General features: G+C 48.4%; 9 non-coding genes and 1 pseudogene across 9 annotated transcripts; all 10 read left to right on the top strand.

Annotated features, from left to right (window-relative positions):
• Window positions 1-231: 231 nt before the first annotated feature.
• On the top strand, window positions 232-422 carry LOC142731855 (U2 spliceosomal RNA). Its single transcript, XR_012879239.1, has one exon. It is a non-coding gene; the product is annotated as a U2 spliceosomal RNA (small nuclear RNA).
• A 6628-nt stretch (window positions 423-7050) lies between these two features.
• LOC142731810 (U2 spliceosomal RNA) lies at window positions 7051-7223 on the top strand (annotated as a pseudogene).
• A 1288-nt stretch (window positions 7224-8511) lies between these two features.
• Window positions 8512-8702, top strand: LOC142731854 (U2 spliceosomal RNA). The gene has a single exon (XR_012879238.1). It is a non-coding gene; the product is annotated as a U2 spliceosomal RNA (small nuclear RNA).
• A 1304-nt stretch (window positions 8703-10006) lies between these two features.
• Window positions 10007-10197, top strand: LOC142731853 (U2 spliceosomal RNA). Its single transcript, XR_012879237.1, has one exon. It is a non-coding gene; the product is annotated as a U2 spliceosomal RNA (small nuclear RNA).
• Window positions 10198-11505: 1308 nt separating this feature from the next.
• Window positions 11506-11696, top strand: LOC142731851 (U2 spliceosomal RNA). Its single transcript, XR_012879236.1, has one exon. It is a non-coding gene; the product is annotated as a U2 spliceosomal RNA (small nuclear RNA).
• A 1300-nt stretch (window positions 11697-12996) lies between these two features.
• Window positions 12997-13187, top strand: LOC142731850 (U2 spliceosomal RNA). The gene has a single exon (XR_012879235.1). It is a non-coding gene; the product is annotated as a U2 spliceosomal RNA (small nuclear RNA).
• A 1296-nt stretch (window positions 13188-14483) lies between these two features.
• Window positions 14484-14674, top strand: LOC142731849 (U2 spliceosomal RNA). Its single transcript, XR_012879234.1, has one exon. It is a non-coding gene; the product is annotated as a U2 spliceosomal RNA (small nuclear RNA).
• A 1296-nt stretch (window positions 14675-15970) lies between these two features.
• LOC142731848 (U2 spliceosomal RNA) lies at window positions 15971-16161 on the top strand. The gene has a single exon (XR_012879233.1). It is a non-coding gene; the product is annotated as a U2 spliceosomal RNA (small nuclear RNA).
• Window positions 16162-24125: 7964 nt separating this feature from the next.
• LOC142731798 (U2 spliceosomal RNA) lies at window positions 24126-24316 on the top strand. Its single transcript, XR_012879189.1, has one exon. It is a non-coding gene; the product is annotated as a U2 spliceosomal RNA (small nuclear RNA).
• A 1296-nt stretch (window positions 24317-25612) lies between these two features.
• LOC142731847 (U2 spliceosomal RNA) lies at window positions 25613-25803 on the top strand. Its single transcript, XR_012879232.1, has one exon. It is a non-coding gene; the product is annotated as a U2 spliceosomal RNA (small nuclear RNA).
• The last annotated feature ends 888 nt before the right edge of the window (window positions 25804-26691 follow it).

Below are 26691 nucleotides of genomic sequence, written 5' to 3'. Positions count from 1 at the left end.
GCCAGGAAGGCGTTTTTATGTAGATTCCTCCTCTTTCAGCACTGCATTGTGGTGCAAGCAAAAGAAGCAAATCCTGTCTGGCTTCCTCTCCGGCCTTTATTCACCTCCCGTGTAGCTGTGAGTGTGTGAGCCTGCAGGGCCCCATGGAATTGCCTAGAAGTAGGCTGAATCGCTGCAAGGGCTGAACAGCAGTATCGGGCAGGCTCGGGCAACGCGCGGCCCGTTCGGGTTATCGCTTCTCGGCCTTTTGGCTAAGATCAAGTGTAGTATCTGTTCTTATCAGTTTAATATCTGATACGTCCCCTATCTGGGGACCATATATTAAATGGATTTTTAGAACAGGGAGATGGAAATAGAGCTTGCTCTGTCCACTCCACGCATTGACCTGGTATTGCAGTATTTCCAGGACCGGTGCACCCTTTCCTTATGTGTTGACTAAAAGCAGATTCCAAAAGTGTTTTTTGTCTTTGCTATTGTTTCTGTCTTTCTGAAGGGATCTCCCCTTTTAATCCCATTATTTCAACACCTGTTGGACAATGCATGAGTGATAATGAGCTCATTGATTAAATGCAATTAATGAATAGATTGCCACCTCTTGTTGTGTGTCGTCTGTGTTTCTGTGTTTCCGGCATTTCACATTGGAACACCTCATTCACCTTCCTTGTCTTCTCTCCGCCCTCCCTTTTAGGTAAGTTAAAGAGCTGCACCTGAGCCAGCCACTGATTGATTGATTGATTGATTGATTGATTGATGCAGCACAACAGTCAAATAGTGGAGTGGAGTAGGGGAACAGCAAACAGCCAATAAAGCAGCCCGCCCGCTCGCCTGCCCGCCACAATGGACCTACCTGTGTACACTAGATGGATGTGATGGAATGTACTGTCGTCCCTACATTTCAAGAAGAAGTAAGAATTGCAGTTGCAACAAAGCCTTGCTTGCCTACAAAGAGAGCAGCAATTTGGATTTGTTACTATGTTACCTAGAAGAATAACAAACTGTGCAAGGATGGAGGTTGTAGGAGCAAGGAGAAGTTGTCTGTAAAGTTGGTGGATGCCTATTTTCCATTTTGCAGTCCCTTGTCTCCCTCTTGTGGCCTCCTGGAGGCAACTAGCTGTGCAAAAAAAAGACAGCCTGGCGGCCGGCTGTTGCAGTGTTGCCCTCTCAGGCAACACTGAGTGACTGACTGAGCCTCACCGTCTTATATAAAGTTCAGACGGAACTTTGCACGTGTCATAGTGGAGCCCTCAGGATTCCAGAGCCAGCTTTCTGACATCATAATGGGGCCTCAGAGATAAAAGCCTGGGCCCAGGCAGTGTTGGTCAGTGCTGCTCAGCAGGCAGCACTGGACTGGACTGGATTACAGCTGATACAAGGTGTGAAGGAACAAGGGGTGGCTGTGGGCATGCACTTGCTGCCGCTGCCAGTGTTTATCTGCATGGCAGCAGGGCATTTGGGCGTTGCCAGGAAGGCGTTTTTATGTAGATTCCTCCTCTTTCAGCACTGCATTGTGGTGCAAGCAAAAGAAGCAAATCCTGTCTGGCTTCCTCTCCGGCCTTTATTCACCTCCCGTGTAGCTGTGAGTGTGTGAGCCTGCAGGGCCCCATGGAATTGCCTAGAAGTAGGCTGAATCGCTGCAAGGGCTGAACAGCAGTATCGGGCAGGCTCGGGCAACGCGCGGCCCGTTCGGGTTATCGCTTCTCGGCCTTCTGGCTGAGATCAAGTGTAGTGCTGTTTATTCGTATCAGTACTGCCTTGGTCTTGGTTGGGAGGTGCTCCGGTACCCTCTCTCTCGGCCTCGGGGGATCGTCCAGGTTCGCCTGGACTTCACCCCCGTGCTGCTATTTGGGAGAGAGGCTTAGTCCGTAGCAACGAGTTGCGATCCCCCCCCCCAGCCCCTTGGTCTCCTTAACCCAAGGGGTGCAGCGAAAGCTGTGCGGTTCGACCTGGCTACGCAAATGGCAGGCGAACCTGATGCGGTGCCGGTATACGCCCGGCTAAGGAATTCTGCACGATTTATCGTGGCAGAGGGTGGAGGCGGTCCACGTGGTATCAAATTCTTGGTCCATACCATTTTGGAAAATCTGCTGGCGGTCCACAAGAACGAGCTCTTGGCTATCCAGGACTACCCGAAACGAGGAATTTATGATGTCACCTTCATGGGTGAAGGAATACTCCGTGATGCTATGGACAGAGCTGAGAGGAAACAAGGTGAACTCGTGACAGCGGGAGTCAAGGTAGTAGAGCATGAATTTGAAATAACCAAACTCGTGGTGATTAAGATGTATTCCCCATATGTGAGAGATATGGAAGTGGCAGCATTTCTAGCTGCCTACTTCAAAAATGTCAAGCTCATGGGGAGAGTGATGAACGAGTGTGGAGTGTGGACCGCCAAATGGAAGTTTTTAGTCACGCTGATAAAGGACCCCTCCACCCAGGAAACGAGGTTACCACCGGCTCGTTTTAAAATTGGAAATGTGAATGGCGACCTCTACTTCTCAGGGATGCCAAACTTCTGCAGGGCTTGCGGTACCTATGGACATACCAGTTTTAACTGCGATGTCACCTGTAGAAACTGTGGAAGCAAAGAGCACAATATAAGGGAGTGCATAGGAGAAAAGAAATGTAATTTTTGTCAAAAAACTGGTCACCTGTATTTTTCTTGTCCTCATAGGTACCGAAGCGGAGAAGAAGAGCAACCCGGGGCGCCCCCACGTGCTCCACCAGCAGACCAAACCCGTCCTCAGGGAGAGGAACAGACCAGCCACAGGACAGAGGAGAGAGGTACCTGGGCTTCAAAGGTGCGAGGGACTGGAGCCAAAACAGGTGCCTCGCAGCCAGCAACCTTGGAGGATAAAAGGGAGTCTAGCGCAAAAGAAAAACGTCAGGCAAAACGGAAGGTTGAAAAGGAGCAGGGCGGAAAAACTGAGGCATCCCAGAAGGCTGGTTGCTCAGGGGGTGCCGGGCCTGCTCCAAGCCCTGGGTCTCTGGCATCCTTGTCGGATGAAGAGGACGAGGTGCCGGTGGGTCCCCGGAAAAAAGGGAGGCAAACGAGAGTCAGTAGGGGGGAGACAGGGGAGGAGCAGATGGACACTACAGTGAAAAGCGATGTGGCTCCTCCTAGGACCCCCTCCTCGCCGCGACTGGTGAGGAGGGCGGGCACTGTTCCCCCTGTGGTAACTGACACCCCACCTTGTGCGCAACCTCCCCCTCCAGAAGAGCCTGCACGGCCCCAGGGGGGAGGTGCGAGCCCCCTAGGGGACCCACCCGATCTAGATGGTCAACCACTTGAGACCCAGGGAGGCCTGACTGCGTTTGGGCTCCCGATGCACAGAAGTTTGGTTGCTGGCGCTATCCTCAGCGAAGGCAGTTCCTCTCCCGCGTTTTCCCTCATTACAAACGATTCAGATGGGGGCGGGTATATAAGTTCCAGCGAGATTTTTGGTATTGCTGGTGGAGAAAATATCTGATTTTAAAATACGCTAATATTTATTATTTTAAAATCAAAATCCGCCTTAAATCTCCACAATGTCTGAGCTAAAGGGAATATCCCTCAACGTGAGGGGCGCCAAGTCCAAAGTTAGAAGGGTTGCTCTCTTCAATTATTTATCTTGCCTGGCAGCCTCTGTTTTTTTCCTGCAGGAGTGCGGCATTCCCCATATGATGAAGTACAATAAATATAAAGAGGATTGGAAGTATGGTCCATCAGTCTGGTCTGGATCAAATGAGTCCAGATCAGCAGGGGTCGCCATTCTTTTTAAGGGAAACGTTTTTATTGATTTTATTCAAGAGATTCTTCCAGGACGTATTTTATTGGTTAAAGCTTTTATTGACGGCGTAAAATGGCAGTTTTTAAATTTTTACGGCTCACCTGACAAAAATGAGAGAGCAGAGATGCTAGAAATTTTACCTCTTTTTATTAATACAACTGAGCCTTTTATCCTCGCAGGTGATTTTAACTGTATCCTGAGGGGGGAACGCCGGCTTACCAGTGCTACAAGTAGGAATTACGATAAGACCTCTGGACTGCTCAAAGATATTGTAAATGATTTTAAATTAACTGATGTGTACAAAGAATGTAATAGGAGCAGCCCAGAGGAAGCCGGCGTTACCTGGAGCAACGCCACCTGTAGCTCCAGGATAGATTTTATTTTTTGTAATGAGAATGTACTGCCTTTTAATTGTGAAGTTTTAACTAATGTTTTTTCAGATCACAAGCTTTTAACATTTTATGTAAAGCGTGATTTTAATAAACCGGTGTGTAAGAAGTCCTGGAAGTTAAATGTTTCCCTTTTAGATGATCCACAGGTTTTTACTGATTTTATTGAATTTTACAAAAAATGCAGGCGGGGGAGAGACATGCGTACTCCCATCAGTGCTTGGTGGGAGAAAATGAAAAAAAGAATAAAGGAATTTTTTATTAAAAAGAGCGTGGCGAAAGCCAGAGAAAAACATGCTTTTTTTAAAATTCTCAGCACCCGTCTGCAGACCCTGTACAAGATGAGAGATAATGAAATTGACGTTAAAACTGACATCACTAACTTAAGAAAAGAAATAGCTCAGTGCCTGGAGCAGAAAGGCAAAGAAATCATTTTCCGTTCCAAAATTCAACATGTGGAGGAGAATGAGACCTGCTCCAGGTACTTTTTAAAAAAAATTAACAATAAAAAGGCTATTATTAAAAATATTGAAGGTGTGTCAGATGTACAGGGTATTTTAAGTAAAGTTCATGAGTTTTATGCTGACCTTTTTAGTGTTAAAACTGTGGATCATAATTTTATGCGTGACTCACTGAAGGAGATTACTACTCTTTTAGACCCTGTCTCCCAGAATTTTTTATTACAGGAGCTGACGGAGCAGGAGGTTTTAGAAACGGTAAAGAGTTTTAAAGCCGGAAAAGTTCCCGGACCGGACGGTATACCCAGTGAGTTTTATGTCAAATTTTATGACATTTTAAAAGAGGATCTTTTTAGCCTTTTTTATGAAGTTTTTAATTCCAAGATGCTGCCTAAGTCCTGGCGGAAGGGTGAGGTCTCCCTGCTACATAAGAAAGGTGACATCGCAGTTTTGAAGAACTGGAGACCAATAACCCTTCTGAATAGCGACTATAAAATAATGGCAAAAGTGTGCGCAAATAGATTAAAAGCCATAATACCCCACATTATACACTCTAACCAGGTGTGTGGGGTGCCAGGCCGCAGCATCTGGGATAATCTTAACCTGATAAAAGATGTGATTGAGGACACGAGGTCTAGAAAAGGTAAATTAGCCATTTTATCTATAGACTTCGAGAAGGCGTTCGACCGTGTCTCTCATTTTTATCTTTTTAAGGTTTTAGAGCGTATGGGTATACCTGAAGGATTTTTATTATCACTTAAAGCCTTTTATAAAGATTGCACAAGCAAAATTTTAGTGAATGGTTTTAAGACACAGGACGTGATTTTAAACTCAGGGGTGAAGCAGGGGTGTCCCTTGTCCCCACTGCTTTTTATTTGCGCATTAGAGCCTCTACTGTGTAAAATTCGCCGCGATAAGTGTATCCGTGGAGTCCCCCTGCCCGGGGGAGGCGGCGTAGAGGCCAAAGCAGTGGGGTACATGGATGATGTGGCGGTTTTATGTAGGGACGCCCTGTCGCTTCAGAGAACCCTTAGGCAAATCGAGTTTTATTGCTGTGCTTCCGGTTTTAAAGTAAACTTCAGCAAGAGTCATATTTTAAACATAGGAAGCATGGCTCTTAGAGATATACCGGTTCCTGTGTCTGATAATATTAAAATTTTAGGTGTCTCCTTCAGTGAGTACGACAATGGTTTTATCAGTTGGGACATGGTGGCGCAGAAGGTAAATCAAAAAATATGCATGTGGAACATGAGGAAGCTTACCATGGAGGGAAAAATTTTAATAATTAAAATGATAATTTTACCTTTGCTTTTATACTTAAGCATGGTTTTCCCTCCTCTCACGGTTTTATTAAGAAAAATTACTAAAGCTTGTTTTACCTTCTTTTGGAGTTCCAGAATGGAGAAACTTAAACGTGAGACGGTAATGAAAATCAAACCAAAGGGTGGCAAAGACTTTCCAGATTTTAATAGGTTTCTTTTAATCAAGTACTTTTGTTTCTGTCTTAATTCTCTTTTTAAACAACATCATTGGTCTTATTTTCTACGTTTTAATACTGGGTTTTTTATGCGAAGGATGGGGTGGTTTGAAATTGTTTTAACCTCACCTTATGCTTTTAATCTACCAGCAAATTATGTGATTTTAGAGAAAATAGTGGCCTTGTTTAATTTTAAAGGGAAAAATTTTAATGACATGATAAACAGTAAGAAACTTATAAAAGACATAAGAGGAAATGAAGTCGTCACTAATATTGAAAATTTTAATAATGAACGCTGTGCTTTTATCTTCAAAATGGTTAATGTGTTTTATCTTTTTAATACACAGATGGACCTGGCCTGGAGCTGCGTTCATCAATGTCTTCCATGCCGGGCATTCCAATTCAGGAGAGGATTCGCGAGGTCTGCCATTTGTCCGAGGGAAGGCTGCCAGGCTGAGGAGACCGTGCGTCATATTTTTTGGACTTGCGATTTTACTAAACATATTTGGATAAAGATATTCCCTCTAATGAAGAAGATGGCAGACCTAAAGGACTTGAGTTACGAAATGATTTTATATGGACTCTTTGGATGTCCAACCGCGAACCAAAAGACTATTGCATGGAAGACGATGAACTGCGTAAAAGAAGCTCTGTGGAAGGCCAGGAACATCCTGATTTTTAAGCACGATGTTTTATCTGTTGACGATGTTTTAGGTCTTTGTTTTAGCGAGATGTACATTTATTATTTATTAGATAAAAAAAGAAATGCCACCCTTTCAAATAAATGGTTTGTAAAAGAATGGAACTCCAATATATAAGAAATTGCCACCATGTCCCCTTTTATGTGTTCTTATGTAAATTGATTTTATTACTGTAATTCATTGTAAAAAGCTGTAATTTATTGTAAATGTTTTTTGAATTTTAAGTAATAAATCATTGACACCCCCGCGAGGGGGTAGCCAACTTAAAAAAAAAAAAATCTGTTCTTATCAGTTTAATATCTGATACGTCCCCTATCTGGGGACCATATATTAAATGGATTTTTAGAACAGGGAGATGGAAATAGAGCTTGCTCTGTCCACTCCACGCATTGACCTGGTATTGCAGTATTTCCAGGACCGGTGCACCCTTTCCTTATGTGTTGACTAAAAGCAGATTCCAAAAGTGTTTTTTGTCTTTGCTATTGTTTCTGTCTTTCTGAAGGGATCTCCCCTTTTAATCCCATTATTTCAACACCTGTTGGACAATGCATGAGTGATAATGAGCTCATTGATTAAATGCAATTAATGAATAGATTGCCACCTCTTGTTGTGTGTCGTCTGTGTTTCTGTGTTTCCGGCATTTCACATTGGAACACCTCATTCACCTTCCTTGTCTTCTCTCCGCCCTCCCTTTTAGGTAAGTTAAAGAGCTGCACCTGAGCCAGCCACTGATTGATTGATTGATTGATTGATTGATTGATTGATTGATTGATTGATTGATGCAGCACAACAGTCAAATAGTGGAGTGGAGTAGGGGAACAGCAAACAGCCAATAAAGCAGCCCGCCCGCTCGCCTGCCCGCCACAATGGACCTACCTGTGTACACTAGATGGATGTGATGGAATGTACTGTCGTCCCTACATTTCAAGAAGAAGTAAGAATTGCAGTTGCAACAAAGCCTTGCTTGCCTACAAAGAGAGCAGCAATTTGGATTTGTTACTATGTTACCTAGAAGAATAACAAACTGTGCAAGGATGGAGGTTGTAGGAGCAAGGAGAAGTTGTCTGTAAAGTTGGTGGATGCCTATTTTCCATTTTGCAGTCCCTTGTCTCCCTCTTGTGGCCTCCTGGAGGCAACTAGCTGTGCAAAAAAAAGACAGCCTGGCGGCCGGCTGTTGCAGTGTTGCCCTCTCAGGCAACACTGAGTGACTGACTGAGCCTCACCGTCTTATATAAAGTTCAGACGGAACTTTGCACGTGTCATAGTGGAGCCCTCAGGATTCCAGAGCCAGCTTTCTGACATCATAATGGGGCCTCAGAGATAAAAGCCTGGGCCCAGGCAGTGTTGGTCAGTGCTGCTCAGCAGGCAGCACTGGACTGGACTGGATTACAGCTGATACAAGGTGTGAAGGAACAAGGGGTGGCTGTGGGCATGCACTTGCTGCCGCTGCCAGTGTTTATCTGCATGGCAGCAGGGCATTTGGGCGTTGCCAGGAAGGCGTTTTTATGTAGATTCCTCCTCTTTCAGCACTGCATTGTGGTGCAAGCAAAAGAAGCAAATCCTGTCTGGCTTCCTCTCCGGCCTTTATTCACCTCCCGTGTAGCTGTGAGTGTGTGAGCCTGCAGGGCCCCATGGAATTGCCTAGAAGTAGGCTGAATCGCTGCAAGGGCTGAACAGCAGTATCGGGCAGGCTCGGGCAACGCGCGGCCCGTTCGGGTTATCGCTTCTCGGCCTTTTGGCTAAGATCAAGTGTAGTATCTGTTCTTATCAGTTTAATATCTGATACGTCCCCTATCTGGGGACCATATATTAAATGGATTTTTAGAACAGGGAGATGGAAATAGAGCTTGCTCTGTCCACTCCACGCATTGACCTGGTATTGCAGTATTTCCAGGACCGGTGCACCCTTTCCTTATGTGTTGACTAAAAGCAGATTCCAAAAGTGTTTTTTGTCTTTGCTATTGTTTCTGTCTTTCTGAAGGGATCTCCCCTTTTAATCCCATTATTTCAACACCTGTTGGACAATGCATGAGTGATAATGAGCTCATTGATTAAATGCAATTAATGAATAGATTGCCACCTCTTGTTGTGTGTCGTCTGTGTTTCTGTGTTTCCGGCATTTCACATTGGAACACCTCATTCACCTTCCTTGTCTTCTCTCCGCCCTCCCTTTTAGGTAAGTTAAAGAGCTGCACCTGAGCCAGCCACTGATTGATTGATTGATTGATTGATTGATTGATTGATTGATTGATTGATTGATTGATTGATTGATTGATGCAGCACAACAGTCAAATAGTGGAGTGGAGTAGGGGAACAGCAAACAGCCAATAAAGCAGCCCGCCCGCTCGCCTGCCCGCCACAATGGACCTACCTGTGTACACTAGATGGATGTGATGGAATGTACTGTCGTCCCTACATTTCAAGAAGAAGTAAGAATTGCAGTTGCAACAAAGCCTTGCTTGCCTACAAAGAGAGCAGCAATTTGGATTTGTTACTATGTTACCTAGAAGAATAACAAACTGTGCAAGGATGGAGGTTGTAGGAGCAAGGAGAAGTTGTCTGTAAAGTTGGTGGATGCCTATTTTCCATTTTGCAGTCCCTTGTCTCCCTCTTGTGGCCTCCTGGAGGCAACTAGCTGTGCAAAAAAAAGACAGCCTGGCGGCCGGCTGTTGCAGTGTTGCCCTCTCAGGCAACACTGAGTGACTGACTGAGCCTCACCGTCTTATATAAAGTTCAGACGGAACTTTGCACGTGTCATAGTGGAGCCCTCAGGATTCCAGAGCCAGCTTTCTGACATCATAATGGGGCCTCAGAGATAAAAGCCTGGGCCCAGGCAGTGTTGGTCAGTGCTGCTCAGCAGGCAGCACTGGACTGGACTGGATTACAGCTGATACAAGGTGTGAAGGAACAAGGGGTGGCTGTGGGCATGCACTTGCTGCCGCTGCCAGTGTTTATCTGCATGGCAGCAGGGCATTTGGGCGTTGCCAGGAAGGCGTTTTTATGTAGATTCCTCCTCTTTCAGCACTGCATTGTGGTGCAAGCAAAAGAAGCAAATCCTGTCTGGCTTCCTCTCCGGCCTTTATTCACCTCCCGTGTAGCTGTGAGTGTGTGAGCCTGCAGGGCCCCATGGAATTGCCTAGAAGTAGGCTGAATCGCTGCAAGGGCTGAACAGCAGTATCGGGCAGGCTCGGGCAACGCGCGGCCCGTTCGGGTTATCGCTTCTCGGCCTTTTGGCTAAGATCAAGTGTAGTATCTGTTCTTATCAGTTTAATATCTGATACGTCCCCTATCTGGGGACCATATATTAAATGGATTTTTAGAACAGGGAGATGGAAATAGAGCTTGCTCTGTCCACTCCACGCATTGACCTGGTATTGCAGTATTTCCAGGACCGGTGCACCCTTTCCTTATGTGTTGACTAAAAGCAGATTCCAAAAGTGTTTTTTGTCTTTGCTATTGTTTCTGTCTTTCTGAAGGGATCTCCCCTTTTAATCCCATTATTTCAACACCTGTTGGACAATGCATGAGTGATAATGAGCTCATTGATTAAATGCAATTAATGAATAGATTGCCACCTCTTGTTGTGTGTCGTCTGTGTTTCTGTGTTTCCGGCATTTCACATTGGAACACCTCATTCACCTTCCTTGTCTTCTCTCCGCCCTCCCTTTTAGGTAAGTTAAAGAGCTGCACCTGAGCCAGCCACTGATTGATTGATTGATTGATTGATTGATTGATTGATTGATTGATTGATTGATTGATTGATTGATTGATTGATGCAGCACAACAGTCAAATAGTGGAGTGGAGTAGGGGAACAGCAAACAGCCAATAAAGCAGCCCGCCCGCTCGCCTGCCCGCCACAATGGACCTACCTGTGTACACTAGATGGATGTGATGGAATGTACTGTCGTCCCTACATTTCAAGAAGAAGTAAGAATTGCAGTTGCAACAAAGCCTTGCTTGCCTACAAAGAGAGCAGCAATTTGGATTTGTTACTATGTTACCTAGAAGAATAACAAACTGTGCAAGGATGGAGGTTGTAGGAGCAAGGAGAAGTTGTCTGTAAAGTTGGTGGATGCCTATTTTCCATTTTGCAGTCCCTTGTCTCCCTCTTGTGGCCTCCTGGAGGCAACTAGCTGTGCAAAAAAAAGACAGCCTGGCGGCCGGCTGTTGCAGTGTTGCCCTCTCAGGCAACACTGAGTGACTGACTGAGCCTCACCGTCTTATATAAAGTTCAGACGGAACTTTGCACGTGTCATAGTGGAGCCCTCAGGATTCCAGAGCCAGCTTTCTGACATCATAATGGGGCCTCAGAGATAAAAGCCTGGGCCCAGGCAGTGTTGGTCAGTGCTGCTCAGCAGGCAGCACTGGACTGGACTGGATTACAGCTGATACAAGGTGTGAAGGAACAAGGGGTGGCTGTGGGCATGCACTTGCTGCCGCTGCCAGTGTTTATCTGCATGGCAGCAGGGCATTTGGGCGTTGCCAGGAAGGCGTTTTTATGTAGATTCCTCCTCTTTCAGCACTGCATTGTGGTGCAAGCAAAAGAAGCAAATCCTGTCTGGCTTCCTCTCCGGCGTTTATTCACCTCCCGTGTAGCTGTGAGTGTGTGAGCCTGCAGGGCCCCATGGAATTGCCTAGAAGTAGGCTGAATCGCTGCAAGGGCTGAACAGCAGTATCGGGCAGGCTCGGGCAACGCGCGGCCCGTTCGGGTTATCGCTTCTCGGCCTTTTGGCTAAGATCAAGTGTAGTATCTGTTCTTATCAGTTTAATATCTGATACGTCCCCTATCTGGGGACCATATATTAAATGGATTTTTAGAACAGGGAGATGGAAATAGAGCTTGCTCTGTCCACTCCACGCATTGACCTGGTATTGCAGTATTTCCAGGACCGGTGCACCCTTTCCTTATGTGTTGACTAAAAGCAGATTCCAAAAGTGTTTTTTGTCTTTGCTATTGTTTCTGTCTTTCTGAAGGGATCTCCCCTTTTAATCCCATTATTTCAACACCTGTTGGACAATGCATGAGTGATAATGAGCTCATTGATTAAATGCAATTAATGAATAGATTGCCACCTCTTGTTGTGTGTCGTCTGTGTTTCTGTGTTTCCGGCATTTCACATTGGAACACCTCATTCACCTTCCTTGTCTTCTCTCCGCCCTCCCTTTTAGGTAAGTTAAAGAGCTGCACCTGAGCCAGCCACTGATTGATTGATTGATTGATTGATTGATTGATTGATTGATTGATTGATTGATTGATTGATTGATGCAGCACAACAGTCAAATAGTGGAGTGGAGTAGGGGAACAGCAAACAGCCAATAAAGCAGCCCGCCCGCTCGCCTGCCCGCCACAATGGACCTACCTGTGTACACTAGATGGATGTGATGGAATGTACTGTCGTCCCTACATTTCAAGAAGAAGTAAGAATTGCAGTTGCAACAAAGCCTTGCTTGCCTACAAAGAGAGCAGCAATTTGGATTTGTTACTATGTTACCTAGAAGAATAACAAACTGTGCAAGGATGGAGGTTGTAGGAGCAAGGAGAAGTTGTCTGTAAAGTTGGTGGATGCCTATTTTCCATTTTGCAGTCCCTTGTCTCCCTCTTGTGGCCTCCTGGAGGCAACTAGCTGTGCAAAAAAAAGACAGCCTGGCGGCCGGCTGTTGCAGTGTTGCCCTCTCAGGCAACACTGAGTGACTGACTGAGCCTCACCGTCTTATATAAAGTTCAGACGGAACTTTGCACGTGTCATAGTGGAGCCCTCAGGATTCCAGAGCCAGCTTTCTGACATCATAATGGGGCCTCAGAGATAAAAGCCTGGGCCCAGGCAGTGTTGGTCAGTGCTGCTCAGCAGGCAGCACTGGACTGGACTGGATTACAGCTGATACAAGGTGTGAAGGAACAAGGGGTGGCTGTGGGCATGCACTTGCTGCCGCTGCCAGTGTTTATCTGCATGGCAGCAGGGCATTTGGGCGTTGCCAGGAAGGCGTTTTTATGTAGATTCCTCCTCTTTCAGCACTGCATTGTGGTGCAAGCAAAAGAAGCAAATCCTGTCTGGCTTCCTCTCCGGCCTTTATTCACCTCCCGTGTAGCTGTGAGTGTGTGAGCCTGCAGGGCCCCATGGAATTGCCTAGAAGTAGGCTGAATCGCTGCAAGGGCTGAACAGCAGTATCGGGCAGGCTCGGGCAACGCGCGGCCCGTTCGGGTTATCGCTTCTCGGCCTTTTGGCTAAGATCAAGTGTAGTATCTGTTCTTATCAGTTTAATATCTGATACGTCCCCTATCTGGGGACCATATATTAAATGGATTTTTAGAACAGGGAGATGGAAATAGAGCTTGCTCTGTCCACTCCACGCATTGACCTGGTATTGCAGTATTTCCAGGACCGGTGCACCCTTTCCTTATGTGTTGACTAAAAGCAGATTCCAAAAGTGTTTTTTGTCTTTGCTATTGTTTCTGTCTTTCTGAAGGGATCTCCCCTTTTAATCCCATTATTTCAACACCTGTTGGACAATGCATGAGTGATAATGAGCTCATTGATTAAATGCAATTAATGAATAGATTGCCACCTCTTGTTGTGTGTCGTCTGTGTTTCTGTGTTTCCGGCATTTCACATTGGAACACCTCATTCACCTTCCTTGTCTTCTCTCCGCCCTCCCTTTTAGGTAAGTTAAAGAGCTGCACCTGAGCCAGCCACTGATTGATTGATTGATTGATTGATTGATTGATTGATTGATTGATTGATTGATTGATTGATGCAGCACAACAGTCAAATAGTGGAGTGGAGTAGGGGAACAGCAAACAGCCAATAAAGCAGCCCGCCCGCTCGCCTGCCCGCCACAATGGACCTACCTGTGTACACTAGATGGATGTGATGGAATGTACTGTCGTCCCTACATTTCAAGAAGAAGTAAGAATTGCAGTTGCAACAAAGCCTTGCTTGCCTACAAAGAGAGCAGCAATTTGGATTTGTTACTATGTTACCTAGAAGAATAACAAACTGTGCAAGGATGGAGGTTGTAGGAGCAAGGAGAAGTTGTCTGTAAAGTTGGTGGATGCCTATTTTCCATTTTGCAGTCCCTTGTCTCCCTCTTGTGGCCTCCTGGAGGCAACTAGCTGTGCAAAAAAAAGACAGCCTGGCGGCCGGCTGTTGCAGTGTTGCCCTCTCAGGCAACACTGAGTGACTGACTGAGCCTCACCGTCTTATATAAAGTTCAGACGGAACTTTGCACGTGTCATAGTGGAGCCCTCAGGATTCCAGAGCCAGCTTTCTGACATCATAATGGGGCCTCAGAGATAAAAGCCTGGGCCCAGGCAGTGTTGGTCAGTGCTGCTCAGCAGGCAGCACTGGACTGGACTGGATTACAGCTGATACAAGGTGTGAAGGAACAAGGGGTGGCTGTGGGCATGCACTTGCTGCCGCTGCCAGTGTTTATCTGCATGGCAGCAGGGCATTTGGGCGTTGCCAGGAAGGCGTTTTTATGTAGATTCCTCCTCTTTCAGCACTGCATTGTGGTGCAAGCAAAAGAAGCAAATCCTGTCTGGCTTCCTCTCCGGCCTTTATTCACCTCCCGTGTAGCTGTGAGTGTGTGAGCCTGCAGGGCCCCATGGAATTGCCTAGAAGTAGGCTGAATCGCTGCAAGGGCTGAACAGCAGTATCGGGCAGGCTCGGGCAACGCGCGGCCCGTTCGGGTTATCGCTTCTCGGCCTTTTGGCTAAGATCAAGTGTAGTATCTGTTCTTATCAGTTTAATATCTGATACGTCCCCTATCTGGGGACCATATATTAAATGGATTTTTAGAACAGGGAGATGGAAATAGAGCTTGCTCTGTCCACTCCACGCATTGACCTGGTATTGCAGTATTTCCAGGACCGGTGCACCCTTTCCTTATGTGTTGACTAAAAGCAGATTCCAAAAGTGTTTTTTGTCTTTGCTATTGTTTCTGTCTTTCTGAAGGGATCTCCCCTTTTAATCCCATTATTTCAACACCTGTTGGACAATGCATGAGTGATAATGAGCTCATTGATTAAATGCAATTAATGAATAGATTGCCACCTCTTGTTGTGTGTCGTCTGTGTTTCTGTGTTTCCGGCATTTCACATTGGAACACCTCATTCACCTTCCTTGTCTTCTCTCCGCCCTCCCTTTTAGGTAAGTTAAAGAGCTGCACCTGAGCCAGCCACTGATTGATTGATTGATTGATTGATTGATTGATTGATTGATTGATTGATTGATTGATTGATGCAGCACAACAGTCAAATAGTGGAGTGGAGTAGGGGAACAGCAAACAGCCAATAAAGCAGCCCGCCCGCTCGCCTGCCCGCCACAATGGACCTACCTGTGTACACTAGATGGATGTGATGGAATGTACTGTCGTCCCTACATTTCAAGAAGAAGTAAGAATTGCAGTTGCAACAAAGCCTTGCTTGCCTACAAAGAGAGCAGCAATTTGGATTTGTTACTATGTTACCTAGAAGAATAACAAACTGTGCAAGGATGGAGGTTGTAGGAGCAAGGAGAAGTTGTCTGTAAAGTTGGTGGATGCCTATTTTCCATTTTGCAGTCCCTTGTCTCCCTCTTGTGGCCTCCTGGAGGCAACTAGCTGTGCAAAAAAAAGACAGCCTGGCGGCCGGCTGTTGCAGTGTTGCCCTCTCAGGCAACACTGAGTGACTGACTGAGCCTCACCGTCTTATATAAAGTTCAGACGGAACTTTGCACGTGTCATAGTGGAGCCCTCAGGATTCCAGAGCCAGCTTTCTGACATCATAATGGGGCCTCAGAGATAAAAGCCTGGGCCCAGGCAGTGTTGGTCAGTGCTGCTCAGCAGGCAGCACTGGACTGGACTGGATTACAGCTGATACAAGGTGTGAAGGAACAAGGGGTGGCTGTGGGCATGCACTTGCTGCCGCTGCCAGTGTTTATCTGCATGGCAGCAGGGCATTTGGGCGTTGCCAGGAAGGCGTTTTTATGTAGATTCCTCCTCTTTCAGCACTGCATTGTGGTGCAAGCAAAAGAAGCAAATCCTGTCTGGCTTCCTCTCCGGCCTTTATTCACCTCCCGTGTAGCTGTGAGTGTGTGAGCCTGCAGGGCCCCATGGAATTGCCTAGAAGTAGGCTGAATCGCTGCAAGGGCTGAACAGCAGTATCGGGCAGGCTCGGGCAACGCGCGGCCCGTTCGGGTTATCGCTTCTCGGCCTTTTGGCTAAGATCAAGTGTAGTATCTGTTCTTATCAGTTTAATATCTGATACGTCCCCTATCTGGGGACCATATATTAAATGGATTTTTAGAACAGGGAGATGGAAATAGAGCTTGCTCTGTCCACTCCACGCATTGACCTGGTATTGCAGTATTTCCAGGACCGGTGCACCCTTTCCTTATGTGTTGACTAAAAGCAGATTCCAAAAGTGTTTTTTGTCTTTGCTATTGTTTCTGTCTTTCTGAAGGGATCTCCCCTTTTAATCCCATTATTTCAACACCTGTTGGACAATGCATGAGTGATAATGAGCTCATTGATTAAATGCAATTAATGAATAGATTGCCACCTCTTGTTGTGTGTCGTCTGTGTTTCTGTGTTTCCGGCATTTCACATTGGAACACCTCATTCACCTTCCTTGTCTTCTCTCCGCCCTCCCTTTTAGGTAAGTTAAAGAGCTGCACCTGAGCCAGCCACTGATTGATTGATTGATTGATTGATTGATTGATTGATTGATTGATTGATTGATTGATTGATGCAGCACAACAGTCAAATAGTGGAGTGGAGTAGGGGAACAGCAAACAGCCAATAAAGCAGCCCGCCCGCTCGCCTGCCCGCCACAATGGACCTACCTGTGTACACTAGATGGATGTGATGGAATGTACTGTCGTCCCTACATTTCAAGAAGAAGTAAGAATTGCAGTTGCAACAAAGCCTTGCTTGCCTACAAAGAGAGCAGCAATTTGGATTTGTTACTATGTTACCTAGAAGAATAACAAACTGTGCAAGGATGGAGGTTGTAGGAGCAAGGAGAAGTTGTCTTGACCTTCCTAAGTAGAGTCGTGTGTTAATGAACCTTCCCTTACCCATCTTATCCCTCCACCCCCACCTTTAGGAAAGACACGTGACACCGAGGTTGGATGTGAAATGGCCACAGCAGCCGTTTATTAATTTCACAGTTTTATCAAAACAATTTAAATCCGAAACATTCGGATAACTATTTAGGAATCCACCAGAGAATTCCTCCTAATAATTCACTTGACCCAACATGGGTCAGAATCGTACATAACAATTTAACGTTAACATTAACCCGAGCAGAGGAAGTCCTTGAAGCCCCTTCAGATGTTCCTTTTTAAGAACACACCGAATTAGCCATCTGCAAACCACCAATTACCTCCAGCCGTAAACCAGCTCGGAAGCACCGTTCACCTCTGCAGATGGCTCCAACCACTAGAAGTCCACTTCAAGGGGATAACACCCGATGAAGCCCTCAAGTGATATACCGACCACTAGAAGTCCACTTCAAGGGGATAACACCCGATGAAGCCCTCAAGTGATATACCGACCACTAGAAGTCCACTTCAAAGGGATAACACCCGATGAAGCCTTCAAGTGATATACCTTCTACCAGAAGACCACTTCAAAGGGATAACACCCGATGAAGTCTTCAACCATGTACCTTTTTTGGGGGACGCATACCCCCGATGCGACCCCCCCACCATTTTGTACTGACTGGCCTCAAGGACTCCCCCCGCCAGCTGCCATGACAACAGAACCTACTCCGGGAAAAAAGGAAAAACATGTTAAATAAGCACACAAAACAAAGACAACACTCATAAACGGACGTACATAAAGCCCCACAGGGGTAACAAACAAAGGGCGGGAGGGTGGGAGCTTGTCTCTCCCTGTGTTACTCCTCCCGCTGCTTCCGGCTCAATGCCGCAAACAGCGGGAAGCTCAGCAACGGCCCCCTGACTCCTCCTTGTCCCTCCTCCACCTCCTCCTAACTCTCCCTCCAACTCTCCCTTACCTATTAACCCTTTCCCTACCAGTGAGGTCATGGAGGCTTCCCCTTAAGCCCTGCAGGCTGCGTCCAGCCTCTTCTTGACCTTCCTAAGTAGAGTTGTGTGTTAATGAACCTTCCCTTACCCATCTTATCCCTCCACCCCCACCTTTAGGAAAGACACGTGACACCGAGGTTGGATGTGAAATGGCCACAGCAGCCGTTTATTAATTTCACAGTTTTATCAAAACAATTTAAATCCGAAACATTCGGATAACTATTTAGGAATCCACCAGAGAATTCCTCCTAATAATTCACTTGACCCAACATGGGTCAGAATCGTACATAACAATTTAACGTTAACATTAACCCGAGCAGAGGAAGTCCTTGAAGCCCCTTCAGATGTTCCTTTTTAAGAACACACCGAATTAGCCATCTGCAAACCACCAATTACCTCCAGCCGTAAACCAGCTCGGAAGCACCGTTCACCTCTGCAGATGGCTCCAACCACTAGAAGTCCACTTCAAGGGGATAACACCCGATGAAGCCCTCAAGTGATATACCGACCACTAGAAGTCCACTTCAAGGGGATAACACCCGATGAAGCCCTCAAGTGATATACCGACCACTAGAAGTCCACTTCAAAGGGATAACACCCGATGAAGCCTTCAAGTGATATACCTTCTACCAGAAGACCACTTCAAAGGGATAACACCCGATGAAGTCTTCAACCATGTACCTTTTTTGGGGGACGCATACCCCCGATGCGACCCCCCCACCATTTTGTACTGACTGGCCTCAAGGACTCCCCCCGCCACAGCGAAACAGGCCTTGACCACCTTAAGCCTGTGAGTTCCGCCACACCACCACCGCCCTTTCTATTCCTTCTGCTATCGCCAAGCTCCAAAGATCAATGCCAACCTCGGTCAGATGAACCCCATCACCCCTCCAGAAGTTCCCCACTCCTGACTCCAAATCCCTGTGCCGCACACAAATGCCCCCGATTTTTGCTACGAAACGGGACACCGCCCGATTAACTTTTAATGCGAGCCTTATTGACTCTTTCACTGACCTAGCCAACCGCCAATGTTTCCTCGGGACTATGTCCGACCACACTATCACCAACTTGGGATAAGAAACCCACAAACCCAACATATCGTGTTTGATATCCCGCACCAACTCACGCAAGGGGCAGACTCCCAAGTCATCCCCACCCACGTGCAACACTAAGACCTCCGGAACCCTATCAAGCCGGGCCTATGTCTGGAATTCTGCCAACCCCCTGCTCCATGACATACCTCTAAATCCCAGCCAATGCACCACCGCATCCTGTCGCGGAATGCGCAACTGGCGACCGTCCGGGCCCGTACGAATGACCCAGTGCACGTACGAATGACCCAGCAACCACACCAAACACGGAGGCGAATCTGAAATGGAAAACAATTAGACACTGCCATACAAAACATTTTTTAAGCGTTAACCACAACCTCATAACAAATGGAGCGGACATAGGACTTAACTCAGTTGGACTCCCAACGACCAATGCGCCGCACCCCTTCATCATCCAACCCCCAGCGCCCCGCTGCAGTTGCTGCGCCAATCCTGAAGGAATGAGATGAATATGAGCCCGCCGCGACACCAACCGCCGTCAGACATTCCTTAAATACATCTCCAAACTGAAACCTGGACAAAACGACCCGTCCACATGGCGTAACAAAGGCAAATCTGGAGACCCCGCTTGCGGCTTAAAAAACCCCGCATGCACTCTACTGGGCACATAACCGACCCCGGGAGGGCGAACAAAACTATCAGCTTACCCTTCCCTACTTGGCTAAGCAAAGCAAACGACACAGGCCTTCTACTATCCGCCTCCCCTCTACCTCGGCCCAACCCCTTCAAAGCCTGTAGCACCAAAAATTCCTTAGATACATCTTGAAAGCCTCGTAACTTGAAACCAAACGCCACCGCAGATATGAACCGGTTCACCTTTGCCACTGAAAACCCCGCCTCCCAGGCGTCCCCTAACCAGTACAAAAGTGCCACCAACCTGTCTCTATCCGTATTGACGTCACCCAACTCTCTTACCCACTCCTCCCACTGCCTCCAACAAGCAGAATAAGCACTCCACGTCGTGCGCGCCAAAGACCTTTGTATCAGTTGTTCTACGGGACCGAGACCAGATCCCAAAGATGTTCCGGACAAGCCAAACCGAGACGTTCCGCTCCCAGTGCCAATTGCCGAAACCGGTCCCACTGCGAGCGAGAAAGAGCATCAGAGATGCAATTCCGTACCCCCGGCACATGCACCGCCACCACCCACGCGTTCAACGACAAACATACCAACACTAAATGTCGCAACAATTGAACTACAGGAGGAGAGGACGCCGTGATGTTATTAATGGCCAGCACCACCCCCATGTTGTCGCAGTAAAAAACAAAACGAACCTTCTTATCCCTGACCCTGTCCCCCCAAATGGTTGCCGCCACCACGATGGGGAACAGCTCGAGCAGGGCCAGATTCCGCGTGAGTCCGCTGGACACCCAACTAGCCGGCAATTGACCTGCGCACCACGGACCTCCCCCGTAAGCTCCAAAACCGCCCGCCCCAGCCGCATCCGTAAAATTATTCAAATCACTCGCACTCCCGCCGTTGCCGCTGCCAACCGTCTACCAAACACCCTCCCCATTGGCCTAATCCGGCAGGCGAAATTCAACTTCCCCAGCAGCGACAGAAGCTCCCGCAGCGTCATTTTCTTCAGTCTACAAGCCCGCCGTACCTCCAGCCTCAAAGCACCCAGCTTATCCGCAGGGAGACGACACTCCATTGCCACCGAATCTATTTCAATTCCCAAAAAACAAATCGTCGCTACTGGGCCCTCCGTTTTTTCTGGCGCCAAAGGGATCCCAAAATCCCTCGCAACCTTCTGTAGTGCATAAAGCAAATTACCGCAAACCGGCGAACCCCCCGGGCCAACGCACAAGAAATCATCTAAGTAATGGATCAACGAGTCGACCCCGGATACTCCCCTCGCTACCCACTCCACGAAGCTACTAAACGCCTCGAAGTACGCACAAGAAAGGGGACGCCCCATCGGAAGGCACCGATCCACATAAAAGGCCCCATTCCAAAGACAGCCCCAACAGCCGTTGGCTTTCTGGATGAACTGGCAACAACCTGAACGCCGCCTCGATTTCGGTTTTTGCTAGCAGCGCGCCCGGGCCCGCAGCCCGCACCAACCCCACCGCCTCATCGAGTGAGGTATAGGCTACGGAGCACAACTCGTGATCTATCCCGTCGTTTACCGACGAACCCTTGGGATACGATAAGTGTTGAATTAAACGAAATTTTACGGGCTCACGCTTAGGAACAATACCCAACGGGGACACAACTAAATCTTTTACTGGCGACTCAACAAAAGGCCCTGACATGCGACCCAACGAAACTTCTTTTAACAATTTGTCCGACACGACCTTGGCATGCGAGTAAGCCGATTTTAAATTCCTCCGCGTAACCGGAACCTCATAAGGAGGCGGGGAATAACGAAACCAACACGAAAACCCTCGTAAAGCAACTTAGCCGCCGCCCTGTCCGGATACTCATTTAGATAAGGGGCCATCTTTTCCACCCTCACCGGTGACACCCCCTTGACCAGCCGCGGAGGACTGGTTCCCTGACCTCCTTTTCCGCATACATTTCGCCGCCCCGTGTGATGCACCATTACACTCCGAACACACGTGCTTGAACTTGCACGTGGCCCCGAACTTGCACTGGCCTTCATTAAATTGCCAGCAAAACCCTGCCTTTCCCCCGCCGCCTTGTCCAACCTGACTAGACTGGCCTCCTTGGCCGGCGCTCCCGGGGAAGGACTGCCTAACCGGAGCCGTAACCCGTAACCAGAGAGCAATATCCTTCTGGTCCCACCGAATCGCCGGCCGAGCCGCTTTTCGCTGACGGAATTGCTCGTCGTATCGCAGCCACGCCTGGCCCCCATACGCCCTATGAGCCTCCCCAATAGCATCAAAATAACAAAACAACGCCGAACAATTTTTTGGCGCCTTTTCCCCTATCACACTGGCTAATATGGCGAACGCCTGCGACCAATTAACGAACGTCTGCGGGATAAGCCTATACCGCCGCCGTTCCTCCTCGTCCTTTTTACTCTCGTCCCGCTTGCTCTTATCCAAATTAAATTTAGCGAGCGGCAAGAGAGAAAAAATCTCTACATATTCGTCCTTCCAGATCCGCTCACGCACCTCCTGCTTTAAATGCGCCCCCAACGGACCTTCGAAACACACATACACCTCCCCACGAGCGCGATCATCCATACGCACCCGATCGCCATCTTTTTGCGCCTCGGTCTGTACCGACACCGCGACCGCCTCTCTAACCGCCGTTACGGGCCGCGCTTGTAACAATCCCCCTTCCCTGGGACCCTCCCAAACTACCGCCGGGGACACTTCCGTGACTACCGGCGCCACCGCCCTATCTAGGCGCCCGACCAGCTCTCTCAAGCAACCCACTAAGTCTGCCAAACCCGCGCCATCGCGCCCGCCCGCGCCACTACCGGCCACCGATGCGACGCTAGCAGCCCCCCCGCCGATACCCGACATAAAAATCGCTGGATATGACAATGATGGAGTTATACACTCACCGGGCTGCACAGGCGCTGTGTTCCCGTCAGCCGGACCATCCTGACATCGACGATACACGTCCAGTTCACCTTCCTCCAGCTCTTCTCTCGCCGACGACTGTCCATCCAAACGACATCTTCGGAACGGGGATGAGGACGCGCTGACCGATGGGCCGGCAACCTGCCGCCCGACCGCCGGGACCCAGACTTCCGACCGGACCTGTTGCCTCGACGTCGCTGCAGATCTAGACGTCCGTCTCGCTGATCCTGAAGAAGCCTGCCCCCTGGCCGGAACATCACCAGGCGGGGCGGCCGTACCTTGTCCTCCGAATCTTCCATCCGATGGGGGAGGGGTGACAGGGAGCCCGGCCTGCGACTCCCTGCTTACCGCCGGACCCCGTCGCGGCTTGGGATTCCTGCCAGGACGCAGGGCCTGGGAAGGGGCGGTCCTCCCAGCTGCCTGGCCTGCAGCGTCCGAGATCGGGCTCCCTCTGCGACGCCGTGTCCGCGGGACTGCCTCAGGACTGAGGCGCTCTGGAGGTCGGGACCGCCGGGAGGGACGGGTCGACCCGGCCTGAGTCGCCGTCACCCCCGGCAACGCTCTCAGCCTGCTCCGAGCAGGAGCGGTTGTTGCCGACTCCCCCCCCGCCGCCATAGTAATGCTAGTAAGGGGGCCGGGGGAGGGGAGCCTGTCCCCTGCAACAGACCCCGAACGCCGGGCCCGGCGTGGCGAAACGGCGTCCGGGATCCTAGTTAATGCAGCCACGGTCTCCTCAAGCCATCCGGGACCGTGGTGCACATCAGCGGCACGCAGCCGCTCTAATAATACGGCCTCCGACATTGTTATAAGCGCGGGCAACGGGGAGCTTGTCTCTCCCTGTGTTACTCCTCCCGCTGCTTCCGGCTCAATGCCGCAAACAGCGGGAAGCTCAGCAACGGCCCCCTGACTCCTCCTTGTCCCTCCTCCACCTCCTCCTAACTCTCCCTCCAACTCTCCCTTACCTATTAACCCTTTCCCTACCAGTGAGGTCATGGAGGCTTCCCCTTAAGCCCTGCAGGCTGCGTCCAGCCTCTTCTGTAAAGTTGGTGGATGCCTATTTTCCATTTTGCAGTCCCTTGTCTCCCTCTTGTGGCCTCCTGGAGGCAACTAGCTGTGCAAAAAAAAGACAGCCTGGCGGCCGGCTGTTGCAGTGTTGCCCTCTCAGGCAACACTGAGTGACTGACTGAGCCTCACCGTCTTATATAAAGTTCAGACGGAACTTTGCACGTTTCATAGTGGAGCCCTCAGGATTCCAGAGCCAGCTTTCTGACATCATAATGGGGCCTCAGAGATAAAAGCCTGGGCCCAGGCAGTGTTGGTCAGTGCTGCTCAGCAGGCAGCACTGGACTGGACTGGATTACAGCTGATACAAGGTGTGAAGGAACAAGGGGTGGCTGTGGGCATGCACTTGCTGCCGCTGCCAGTGTTTATCTGCATGGCAGCAGGGCATTTGGGCGTTGCCAGGAAGGCGTTTTTATGTAGATTCCTCCTCTTTCAGCACTGCATTGTGGTGCAAGCAAAAGAAGCAAATCCTGTCTGGCTTCCTCTCCGGCCTTTATTCACCTCCCGTGTAGCTGTGAGTGTGTGAGCCTGCAGGGCCCCATGGAATTGCCTAGAAGTAGGCTGAATCGCTGCAAGGGCTGAACAGCAGTATCGGGCAGGCTCGGGCAACGCGCGGCCCGTTCGGGTTATCGCTTCTCGGCCTTTTGGCTAAGATCAAGTGTAGTATCTGTTCTTATCAGTTTAATATCTGATACGTCCCCTATCTGGGGACCATATATTAAATGGATTTTTAGAACAGGGAGATGGAAACAGAGCTTGCTCTGTCCACTCCACGCATTGACCTGGTATTGCAGTATTTCCAGGACCGGTGCACCCTTTCCTTATGTGTTGACTAAAAGCAGATTCCAAAAGTGTTTTTTGTCTTTGCTATTGTTTCTGTCTTTCTGAAGGGATCTCCCCTTTTAATCCCATTATTTCAACACCTGTTGGACAATGCATGAGTGATAATGAGCTCATTGATTAAATGCAATTAATGAATAGATTGCCACCTCTTGTTGTGTGTCGTCTGTGTTTCTGTGTTTCCGGCATTTCACATTGGAACACCTCATTCACCTTCCTTGTCTTCTCTCCGCCCTCCCTTTTAGGTAAGTTAAAGAGCTGCACCTGAGCCAGCCACTGATTGATTGATTGATTGATTGATTGATTGATTGATTGATTGATTGATTGATTGATTGATGCAGCACAACAGTCAAATAGTGGAGTGGAGTAGGGGAACAGCAAACAGCCAATAAAGCAGCCCGCCCGCTCGCCTGCCCGCCACAATGGACCTACCTGTGTACACTAGATGGATGTGATGGAATGTACTGTCGTCCCTACATTTCAAGAAGAAGTAAGAATTGCAGTTGCAACAAAGCCTTGCTTGCCTACAAAGAGAGCAGCAATTTGGATTTGTTACTATGTTACCTAGAAGAATAACAAACTGTGCAAGGATGGAGGTTGTAGGAGCAAGGAGAAGTTGTCTGTAAAGTTGGTGGATGCCTATTTTCCATTTTGCAGTCCCTTGTCTCCCTCTTGTGGCCTCCTGGAGGCAACTAGCTGTGTAAAAAAAAGACAGCCTGGCGGCCGGCTGTTGCAGTGTTGCCCTCTCAGGCAACACTGAGTGACTGACTGAGCCTCACCGTCTTATATAAAGTTCAGACGGAACTTTGCACGTGTCATAGTGGAGCCCTCAGGATTCCAGAGCCAGCTTTCTGACATCATAATGGGGCCTCAGAGATAAAAGCCTGGGCCCAGGCAGTGTTGGTCAGTGCTGCTCAGCAGGCAGCACTGGACTGGACTGTATTACAGCTGATACAAGGTGTGAAGGAACAAGGGGTGGCTGTGGGCATGCACTTGCTGCCGCTGCCAGTGTTTATCTGCATGGCAGCAGGGCATTTGGGCGTTGCCAGGAAGGCGTTTTTATGTAGATTCCTCCTCTTTCAGCACTGCATTGTGGTGCAAGCAAAAGAAGCAAATCCTGTCTGGCTTCCTCTCCGGCCTTTATTCACCTCCCGTGTAGCTGTGAGTGTGTGAGCCTGCAGGGCCCCATGGAATTGCCTAGAAGTAGGCTGAATCGCTGCAAGGGCTGAACAGCAGTATCGGGCAGGCTCGGGCAACGCGCGGCCCGTTCGGGTTATCGCTTCTCGGCCTTTTGGCTAAGATCAAGTGTAGTATCTGTTCTTATCAGTTTAATATCTGATACGTCCCCTATCTGGGGACCATATATTAAATGGATTTTTAGAACAGGGAGATGGAAATAGAGCTTGCTCTGTCCACTCCACGCATTGACCTGGTATTGCAGTATTTCCAGGACCGGTGCACCCTTTCCTTATGTGTTGACTAAAAGCAGATTCCAAAAGTGTTTTTTGTCTTTGCTATTGTTTCTGTCTTTCTGAAGGGATCTCCCCTTTTAATCCCATTATTTCAACACCTGTTGGACAATGCATGAGTGATAATGAGCTCATTGATTAAATGCAATTAATGAATAGATTGCCACCTCTTGTTGTGTGTCGTCTGTGTTTCTGTGTTTCCGGCATTTCACATTGGAACACCTCATTCACCTTCCTTGTCTTCTCTCCGCCCTCCCTTTTAGGTAAGTTAAAGAGCTGCACCTGAGCCAGCCACTGATTGATTGATTGATTGATTGATTGATTGATTGATTGATTGATTGATTGATTGATGCAGCACAACAGTCAAATAGTGGAGTGGAGTAGGGGAACAGCAAACAGCCAATAAAGCAGCCCGCCCGCTCGCCTGCCCGCCACAATGGACCTACCTGTGTACACTAGATGGATGTGATGGAATGTACTGTCGTCCCTACATTTCAAGAAGAAGTAAGAATTGCAGTTGCAACAAAGCCTTGCTTGCCTACAAAGAGAGCAGCAATTTGGATTTGTTACTATGTTACCTAGAAGAATAACAAACTGTGCAAGGATGGAGGTTGTAGGAGCAAGGAGAAGTTGTCTGTAAAGTTGGTGGATGCCTATTTTCCATTTTGCAGTCCCTTGTCTCCCTCTTGTGGCCTCCTGGAGGCAACTAGCTGTGCAAAAAAAAGACAGCCTGGCGGCCGGCTGTTGCAGTGTTGCCCTCTCAGGCAACACTGAGTGACTGACTGAGCCTCACCGTCTTATATAAAGTTCAGACGGAACTTTGCACGTGTCATAGTGGAGCCCTCAGGATTCCAGAGCCAGCTTTCTGACATCATAATGGGGCCT

This window comes from Rhinoderma darwinii, unplaced genomic scaffold (genome assembly GCF_050947455.1).
Source record: "Rhinoderma darwinii isolate aRhiDar2 unplaced genomic scaffold, aRhiDar2.hap1 Scaffold_874, whole genome shotgun sequence".
NCBI classification, from domain to species: domain Eukaryota; kingdom Metazoa; phylum Chordata; class Amphibia; order Anura; family Rhinodermatidae; genus Rhinoderma; species Rhinoderma darwinii.
Note: the sequence above shows the minus strand (reverse complement) of the source record. Positions and strands in the feature narration are given on the sequence as shown.